Genomic DNA, 9,639 nt, shown 5'->3' with positions numbered 1-9,639 from the left:
CTCTTGTGAGTTGTTAGGCAATGCTTGTAACGTCTTAGCCTAGGCCAGTCGGAAAATGCTATGAAATAATAGAATTTCTCGTAGTAAGATTGCATTTGTTTCTTATGTTGTTGGTACTTTTGTCTTCTGTGCAAAACTTGCAGGTTTCCATCGCAGGAATGCTGTTCTCACCAAAGCAGTCACGATAATGAGTGCCTTTGAGATGCTCGGAGAGAAATGTTCTGCGGTTCCTTCTGAATTACAGCTGTTCCTCAAATAAAAAGCGTTTTCCAATGCACTGAGCTGTGTGGGTGACCCATACGTGAGGCAGAGGGAAAAATGCAGGTGACGGTTCCTGATGTGCCTGTTGGTTCAGGTCACTCACTCCTGGGCCGTGCATCACCCGGCATGGCTCAAGAGCAGGCTTATCCCACAGCAGCCATGGGTGTGGTGTGCCTTGAGTTGAACTTGGTTTAAACCCAGACTAGACCACGACTTATTAGTGAAAGCCCGATCGCTGGTAGTTTGATACTACAATTGTAATGTTAATGGACAGAGAGAGAGGGATGCAGGAAGTAGGTGTGTGATTTCTGTGAACACCGACAGCACAAGCGTAGATGACCCTAGGAATCCAGGGCACAGGAAAAGCTTTGCTTCTGATCTAGCCTATTGGTCTCATAGCAGCTTCCTGAAGGACGAGAACGGCACGCTCGTCTCCGCAGGATCCAACAGTGATGTGGGCCAGGTAAGCCTTGAGTCAAAGAACCAACTGGAAGCAGCTGTCAGTAATACACAGTTGTGGGTCAGTCAGTTAGTTTATCTCCCATTATTAACATTCATGTAAATGTAACGAACAGGGGATGATTCCTCCAAGCGTGCACACCTGCCATAGTTCCTTTCTGACATTCATACATGGAAGTTAACACACCGCACCTCTCTAATACATAATCATTGACCTGGCTGGGCACCCCCTTCTTCCATGGGTCTCTATCTCCGCCGCTTAAGTTTAAAGGTACAGTGTGATTTTAATTCACTGCGCATGCTCAAGAGGAGTGGGATGGGGGTCAGCCCTTTCATCCCTCAGTTGAGTCGGGGGTCACTATCTCCCGCTGTTGGAATTACCTTTCCCCCAGTGACTCTGCGTGGGCAAATGTGCAGTTTTTCAGGGCCTTCTGGGGCCAGAAGTTCCCTTTGATCACTGCTGACTGAGTTGGGGCCTTCCCTTCACACCCTTCTTTGTAGCAGGATGTTCCCACTGTCAGTCCTTGAAGTTCTACTGATTTGTATTCTTTTAGGAGGTTCCTGTCAATGGGGCAGTCATTGCTAATAGCCTCCTCTCTGGCCCAAGCATTGTTTATTATCTTGTTAAAATTCTCAGGTGTTACCTTCTCCTCCTGACTCACTCGCTCTCACTGCTATTCTCACTTGAATAGCAAAGGCTATTAAAGACCAAGGGAACAAGCTCAGCCAAGACCTGCTGAGCAGACGCCCAAGCTGCCCACTTCTCGGAGGTCTCCTCTTGTGCCCGCAGTGGTTGTGTCTGCTGGCGCTCGCAAGGTTCCTGCCAAGACAATGCTGCCTGTAAAACCTTCAGGCTTTACCTGTTGCTCCTCTGATCTGGAAGACTGACTCAGCAAACAACACAACCATCCAGGACATCAGTATATGCAGCGCCTGGTCCCTCCTGCCTCTCTTTCTGCAAAAAACAGTCACAGGAGAAAGTGCTGGAAAGCAGGCTCACATTCAACCTGTGCAGCAGCAAATCCCCCGCGGGCTAGAGGGGAACTTCTTCCTCGACGTACCCGTTTTCTTTTGGCTAAGTCTGAAAAGCAAGTCTCTTGTGACTGGCCAGACTAAGCCTTTCCTGCTGCCTTAGCACGCCCTGATCTCCAAACACAGTAACAACGGATAATAAAAGCTTGCCTTTTCTCCTTACTGCCGGTTGGGACCATCCACTGCCTGCTTGGAAATCAGGGGTGCACGTGTGCTACTGCTTCGGTTATAAGGTAGGAAGATGCTTGTTTGTATTTCAGAGCCTTGCAAGTATTCATTTAGGGAGTTATCACCATGAGCATGGCTAAGCTGGCTGCTTGGCTTACAGCTGTACGGGGCACAGACAAAAATTGCTCTCAGGCTTGTCCTCTTGCTCAGACATCTAATGAGGCAAAGTCACCGCAGCATGACTGCTTCTAGGGCAGCAGTCTTCTGCCTTGCTTTTGCCTCAGAAACTGGCTGCAGATAGGGGTGGGGTTGTTTTGCCACAGGGTTTGTGAGCCCAGCTTTGCCTCATCCCCCTCCTTCTTCAGCTTGCCTGGCTGTGGCTCCTCCTCCCCCTGCCAGGCTGGAGAGCAACGAGGGTGGTAACATCTGAAATGCGGGCACTTGTTCTCAATTGTACCTGTCTCCTACGGGAGAGCTGAGAGACCTTGCTCACAGAAGACGGGCTAGGGAGAACACAAGGCAATCTACATTAGTCAGGTGGTAAGGGGCCAAAATTTCCACCACAGACCACCTCCTCCTGGGTGAAATGCTATTGCCAATGGCGAAAAGCCTCAGGTTTTTTTAAAGGCAAAACCAACAAGGAGACCAACAAAAAAAAAGCTGGATGATTTTTTTCCCCCTCAGCTGGGCTTGTTTTCCCCAGCCCTGGCCACTCTGCAAGGCGATGCTTGTCACCAATATGAGGGTGCAGGAGAGGGCCCAGAACAGGGATGTTGCAGGCAGCACATTTCTTGAGGCTCCCAGTAATGCAGTCGCTGGGGATTGATCAAGAAATCGGGCAGTCGCCCAGAATTTCTATTTTTGCTCTCTCCCCAATTCCCATGACTCTTTTTTCCCTTTCTCTTTCTTCTCTGCCTGACTCCCCGCCTGTATTTCCTGACTCCTGTCTGTCTGTCCTGCAGCCTGTTGCTATGTTTTCCTTTCCCCACACCTCTCTCCCCCGCTCCCTGGCCTTCTCCTTCCTCTGTCACCGCGTCCTGGCCGCCTGGTTCCCCTCTGTGCTGCCGCCTGTCCCCTCTCTCCCGCCTGTATCCCCCGCTCGGCCGGCCCTGCTGCTCTCGGGGCCTGCGGGGGGGCGGTTCCCGCCCAGGGTCGGGAGGCAGGAGGGCGCGCCCCGGGGCATGCTGGGAGCTGTAGGCCTGGGGCAGGGGCTGGGGCCGGGGCAACATGGCCGCCCGGCAAGCTCACAAGCTGTGAGGCACCCGTGGATTCCCTGAGGTGGAAGGCAGTCGAGTGAGTGGGGCTGCAGCAGAGGGAGGGAGGCAGCGAGGGAGGGAGGGATGGACAGACCGAGAGAGACAGAAGTGCCTGAGCTGTGCCATGTGCGTGGCAGTGCAGAGAGCAGGAACTGCGGTGAGTCCTGGGCCCCTGGGATCCTGTCACCCCTCTCCCGCACCCCAGTCCCTCCTGACACCCCTCTTCCCTTTCCCTCTGTGGATTCTGTGGTGGGATATGTAGGTACATATGTATTTATGTGTATGTACGTAATTTATATTATACATAGACATAATACAAATCTTATAACATGAAATACTTGTTTATACATACTTTAATATTTATAAGTATAGAATAGTAGTATTTTACAGAAAAAATACACTGTTCTGTATGTAAGCTATGCCCGGCCCAGCTCAGCCACCCACGGGGTGGGCAGGGGCTGCATTAACAACCCCACACTCCCTCCCGCTGAGCAAATGCCCGCAGGCAGAGAGAGGTGCTGCAAAGGCAACACCCAACTCTTTTAATGAATTTTAATTAGTATTTTCTCCCCCGGAGTGCCCCAGGTCCTCTGCACAAGCTTCTAACAGGGTCACTTGGTCCTGCAGTCTGTGTCTTCCCAGTCAGTGTGAAAACTGTCAGCGTGGCACGGAAGCAGAGTGGAAAAGGTGCCTGCAGAGGTCCAGGGCGTGAGGTCGCGGGGGCCCTTAGGGAGCACAAGAACCTGAGGAGCAGGGAACGCTCCTGGGACAGTTCAATTTCTGGGCAGTGCTGAATCACAGTCAGACCTTCCAGGTGTAGGTACATGGATATAGAGGGAGGGGAATTGTGAGGCAGAGGGAAAAATGCAGGTGACGGTGCCTGATGTGCCTGTTGGTTCAGGTCACTCACTCCTGGGCCGTGCATCACCTGGCGTGGTTCAAGAGCAGGCTCACCCCACAGCAGCCAACGGTGTGGTGTGCCTTGCTCTTGAACGTGGTTTAAACCCAGACTAGACCATGAGTTATTAGCGAAAGCCTGATTGCTGGTAGTGTGACGCTGCAATTGTAATGTTAATGGACAGAGAGAGAAGGATGCAGGAGGGAGGTGTGTGACAGGCTCAGGGAAGAGCCCATGAGCGACGATCGGGTATGGTGCGAACAGAGGCTGGGTGCCCGTTGTGCGCCAAGAGCTCTTCAAAGCCCCCCGCACTTGGGAGAACCACAAGCAGTGCCAGGTGGGATTAGCAGAAAGTGATGCTACATGGAGTAAATGGGTGGCACTGATCACCCAGCAGGCTTGAATAGGAAACCCCAGTGGCCCAGGTGTCTTGGAAGTGACCATGGGCTGGCCAGAAGGCAAAGACTTTGGAATATCCCCAGAGGAGGGGGTGCCACGTGCTGAAGAGGCCCCACTGTATAACAAACTGTTGGAAGATGAAAAGCAATAGGCCCTGTTCATTGTAAGCGCCATGTGCTTACAGTGGTGGATGCAACGACCGGCTGGCTGGAAACATATCCCATCCCCCCCGCCCCTGCCCAGACACCATCCTGGGTCTGGGAAAACAAGTCCTGAGGCCACATGGCACCCCAGAGAGAACTGAGTCAGGCAACGGACTCATTTCCGAAACACCCTCATAGACACCTGGGCCAAAGAGCGCGGCACTGAGTGGGTGTATCACACCCCCTGTCACGCACCAGCCTCTGGGGAAATGGAGCGGTACGATGGACTGTTAAAAACTACCCTGAGAGCAAGGCGGGGTGGGACATTCAGGCCCTGGGGTGCACATTTGGCAAAAGCCACGTGGTTAGTCAACAGGAGGGGATCTGCCAGGCGAGCTGGCCCTGCCCAGTCAGAAATCCTACATACTGTGGAAGGGGATGGAGCCCCTGTAGCGCACGCAAAAAGTACGCTGGGCAACACAGTCTGGGTCCTCCCTGCCTCCGGCAAAGGCAAAGCCATTCGTGGGATTGCTTTTGCTCGAGGACCTGGGTGCACTTGGTGGGTGATGCGGGAGGACGGAGAAGTCCGATGTGTGCCTCAAGGGGATTTGATTTTGGGCGAAAACAGGCAATGAACTGAATGGGGCAATGCGAACTGCTATATAATATCGTGTGTCACCTCTGTGTTGTACCCACGATAGCAGAGTACGAGCCTCCCAAGACATGGAGGATAAACTGCGACACAAGCAGAGTGCAGCAGCGACGGAGCGATGGCTGACTCGGCGGGCAGCAGCCCAGGTGTGGGACCTGGGCACGGCGTGAGCGGTGTGGAATAGGGGGAGGGGGCTGTGCTGGGTTTGGCTGAGAAGGGGTTAATTCTCCTCACCGCGGGGGGCGGCTGCCTTTCCGGCTTCCCGCGCTCTGCCGCGGGGGGGGGGGGGGGGGGGGGGCGGGGCGGGGCCGCGGTGGGGGCGGCTGACCCCGACTGGCCGGTGGCAGGGTCACTCCATACCACGTGACACCACGACCAGGATATTAAGGGGGGCCGGGGGTGGGGGGGGCAGTGGCGGCTCGGGAGCGGCGCAGCGGCGGGTCGGCGGTGGGTGAGCGGCTGCGGCGCGGGCGGTTTGTTCCGGCGGTTCGTTCCCCCTCTCCCGCCCCCCCCCCCTTCCCACCCCTTTCCCCCCACCCCACGGAGCTTTGCGCCTCTCGTTGTTCTCCTTTCCATTGCATTTCTGTTGTTGTTTCTTTTAATTTCATTTATGAAACTGTTCTTATCCCAACCCACGAGTGTTACCCTTCTGATTCCCTCCCCCATCTACCGGTGGGGAGGGGGCGAGCGACTGTGTGGGGCTGAGCTGCCGGCCAAACCACCACAGGCCCTAGAAGTGAAGTTTTGGAATTTAAAACGGAGGCTTTTAGCTTTAAAAGTGGGGTTTGTACCCTGAAAGTGAGGGTTTCGTACCTAAAGATGAGGCTTTTAGCCTTATACGAGGGGTTTGGATTCTAAAAGGCACGGTTTTGAAAGAAAAAATGCTGGTTAGAGCATGAAAGGACCGGAGTCGATGCTAAAACTGAGGGTTTGGGAGCTAAAGAGGAGGCACTGAGCGTTACAGGTGGGGTTTGGATGCTGGAAGTGCGGCTTTGGGTGTTAAAACTGAGGCTTTGACTTTTAAAAGAGGAATTTGAACCCTTAAAGGGAGGGTTTGGCTGTTACAAATGAGGCTTTGAGCGTTAAAAGAGGGGTTTGGACCCTAAAAGTGAGGTTTGCAGTCCTAGCTATAAGGCTTTGATGTTAAAAGAGGAGTTTGGGTGCTTTAAAGTGAGTCTTTGGGCCCTGGAAATGAGGCTTTGAGCGTTAAAAGAAAGGTTTGGACAACGAAAGGGAGGGTTTGGAATTTTAAAACGAGGGTTAGTCCATGGAAAGGATGGGTTTGGGACTTCTGAATGAGGCTTTGTGCCTGAAAAGTGGGGTTTGGACGCTTGAAGTGAAGGTTTGGACCTAAAAACTGAGGCTTTGAGAGTTAAAAGAAGGATTTGAACCCTGAAAGTGAGGGTTTGGCTGTTAAAAATGAGCCTTTGAGCTTTAAAAGAGGGGTTTGGACAATAAAATGGAGGCTTTTGAACTTAAAAATGAGGGGGTGTCCCTAAAAAGGAGGGGTTTGGGTCCTAAAAGTGAGGGTTTGGGACTAAAAAATGATGCTTTGAGCCCTAAACAATGATTTAGACCCTAAATGTGAGGCTTTGCAAGATATAAATGAGGTTTTGACAGTAAAAAAGACAGGTCTGGACCCTAACGGTGAGGGTTTGGGAGCTCTAAATGCGGCCTTGAGCCTTAAAAGTGGGCTTTGGACCTTGAGAGTGAAGGTTTGGAACTGAAAACTGAGGCTTTGAGAGTTAAAGAGGGATTTGAACCCTGAAAGTGAGGATTTGAGTGTTAAGAATGAGGCTTTGAGCCTTAAAACAGGGGTTTGGACTCTGAAACTCACGGTTTGGAATGAAAAAGTGACAGTTTGAGCACTAGAAGACCAGATTCGATGCTAGAAGTGAGGGTTTGGGACTTAAAAGTGAGGGTTTGTCCCTTAAAAGTAGGGGTTTGGACCCTAAAACTGAAGATTTGGAATTAAAAACTGAGGTTTTATTCCTTAACAGAGGGGTTTGGACCCTGAAAGTGAGGGTCTGGGACCAAAAGATGAGGCTTTTAGCCTTAAACGAGGGGTTTGGACTCTAAAACGTGAGGCTTTGGAAAGAAAAAATGATGGTTTGAGCATAAAAGGACTGGGGCCGCTGCTAAAAGTGAGGGTTGGGACCTAAAGAGGAGGCACTGAGCATTAAAAGAGGGGTTTGGACGTTGGAAGTGTGGCTTTGGGTGTTAAAAATGAGGCTTTGAGTGTTAAAAGGGCGCTGCTGCAGGGACAGGGCTTGTGTCCACCGGAACAGAGGCTGCTGTCAACCCAGCGGCAGCCGCCAAACCCAAAATAACCCTTACACCTGGTAGCATTGCCCCAGTCCAGGAACAAACCCTAAATCCAGAGGCACCCCACACCTGGCTGCACCCACCAGACCTAGCAGCATGCACCTGACACAGCAACGCCCCCAAATCCTCAAGTTTCCCCCAAAATTGGCAGCAACCAGCAGACCCAGGCACACCCCCCAAAAACTGTCAGCGACCTGTCAGCACAATCAATATTTATACAGCTAAATAACCAAAGGATTAGACAATACTTTGTCTTCACTGCCCCCCAATCCATTTTCTTTCTCTTATTTCATTTTTTTTTTCCATTTTAATTTCACCTTGTTTTGCTTGTGGTTTTTATATAAGACCTGCTTTTGTACAAGCGTGAAATGTCTCTGTGGTCCCTCTGCTCATGAATCCATTTGCTAAAATAATGTTTTTGAAATCCTCTTTTTTGAAAACCTCTTTTTTAGGTATCTTACTGACCAGTTCATTCATGGCTAATATTGAAAGCTTTTGAAAAGCAGGAACGGGTTCGGTTCTATACAGGCCAGCGCTGCTCAGAAATGGACCCCAGTCCCTGCTGGCCTCAGCGACCCAGTGGCACACACTCCTGTTACCGGCTCATCTGGTGGCTGGCTGTACAGAAATGTGACCTTTTTTGCCGTGGCTGGGGGTGGTGATGGTGGTGTTGCTGGTGTTCTGTCTCAGCTCTATAATCCATAAAGGAACAGAGACTTTAAGGTGTATCATGTTACTGGTTTGACAGGACTTGCATGCTAGAGAAGAGTTGCTCAAGTGACTTGCTACTGTTACAGCCTCTTGCTAGAAGGAGCAAGAGGGAACAGGGAAGGGTGTAGAGGATGACCGGAGCAGCCCCGTAGCTGGTGTGTGCCGCCAGCATCGCCCTCGTACAGCCGTCTCGCCAGCAAAACGCAGGAGGAGCAGAGCAGCTTATGGCCACTGCACGAAGCAGCTGCAGCGCAGGAAGGGGAATTTAACTGTGAGGCTGTGAGGCACAGCACGCGTGGTAGCCGAAGCCTCGCGGGAATCACGCGGAGATGTCAAGCTCTCTAAAGGACCCTCAGATATGAACAGCAAGAACTTAGCAATTGTTGACCTGGTATTTCTTGCAGATGGAAGCAGCTGACGGCTTCCTCTTTATTTGCTCCTAGTCCAGTCCTTGGGCAGATAGGCCAGACCTTGCAGCAGGGCATGCCTGCTGGAGAAAAACTGCTAAAGCCGCCTCTTTGTTGCTGCTCCTGTAACCAGAGCGATAGAATTAACCAACCACAGATGTTGCTATACTCCTCGTACAGCCTTATCCAACTGGACATTAAGTCTGGGGACATGGAGTATACCAATCAGTGTATTCTCTGATCTGCATTTTAGTCCCTCGGTAATCATTAATGTGAACGAAACAACAGACAATGTGCTGCTGTCAGAAAAGGATGACAAAATGTGGTTTCGTGTAGTGGGCTGAGAAAACTGGCCAGGACTGCCAAGATTAAGAGCCGAGTAGGTAAAAGGTAATTCCGACAGGGGCAGATCGCGACCACCGACTCACGGACCACCACCGACCCAAGTAACACCACCTACTCAAAAGAGAACAACAGAAGAGGATAACTGAGCCTGCGCAGTAATTTACATACGGAACGAGCAAGTTTGTACCGATCGGTAGAAAGGACAATAATGAATATCTATGAATATGTAACTTTTTGATCTATAAATTGTACGGGAAAGGTGCGTAAGGTAGGCACGTTAGGAGGAGCGATCCCGCGTGCATCCGGCGCTGTGAATAAAGAATGCCTGCTCTTTAATACTAAATTGGTGTTAAAGAGCTGTTTCTGATTTTACCGCGTTTTTCGGTAACACTCCTACCAGTCTGTCACGATCCACTGTCGGGCTGAACAATTTGGCAGAGGTTAAACCCCCTTGCTTTCCAACCGACCTCAGGTAATTCTGGGAGGTTGGGGGCGGCTGGGCTTAACTTCTGACTGACTCCAACGTGTTGCCGTGGCCAGGTTCCTTCTACATTCTCGGGAACAGAACTAAGACTCAAAACGG

The sequence above is a fragment of the Phalacrocorax carbo genome, chromosome 26 (genome assembly GCF_963921805.1).
Source record: "Phalacrocorax carbo chromosome 26, bPhaCar2.1, whole genome shotgun sequence".
In the NCBI taxonomy this organism is placed as follows: domain Eukaryota; kingdom Metazoa; phylum Chordata; class Aves; order Suliformes; family Phalacrocoracidae; genus Phalacrocorax; species Phalacrocorax carbo.
Note: the sequence above shows the minus strand (reverse complement) of the source record.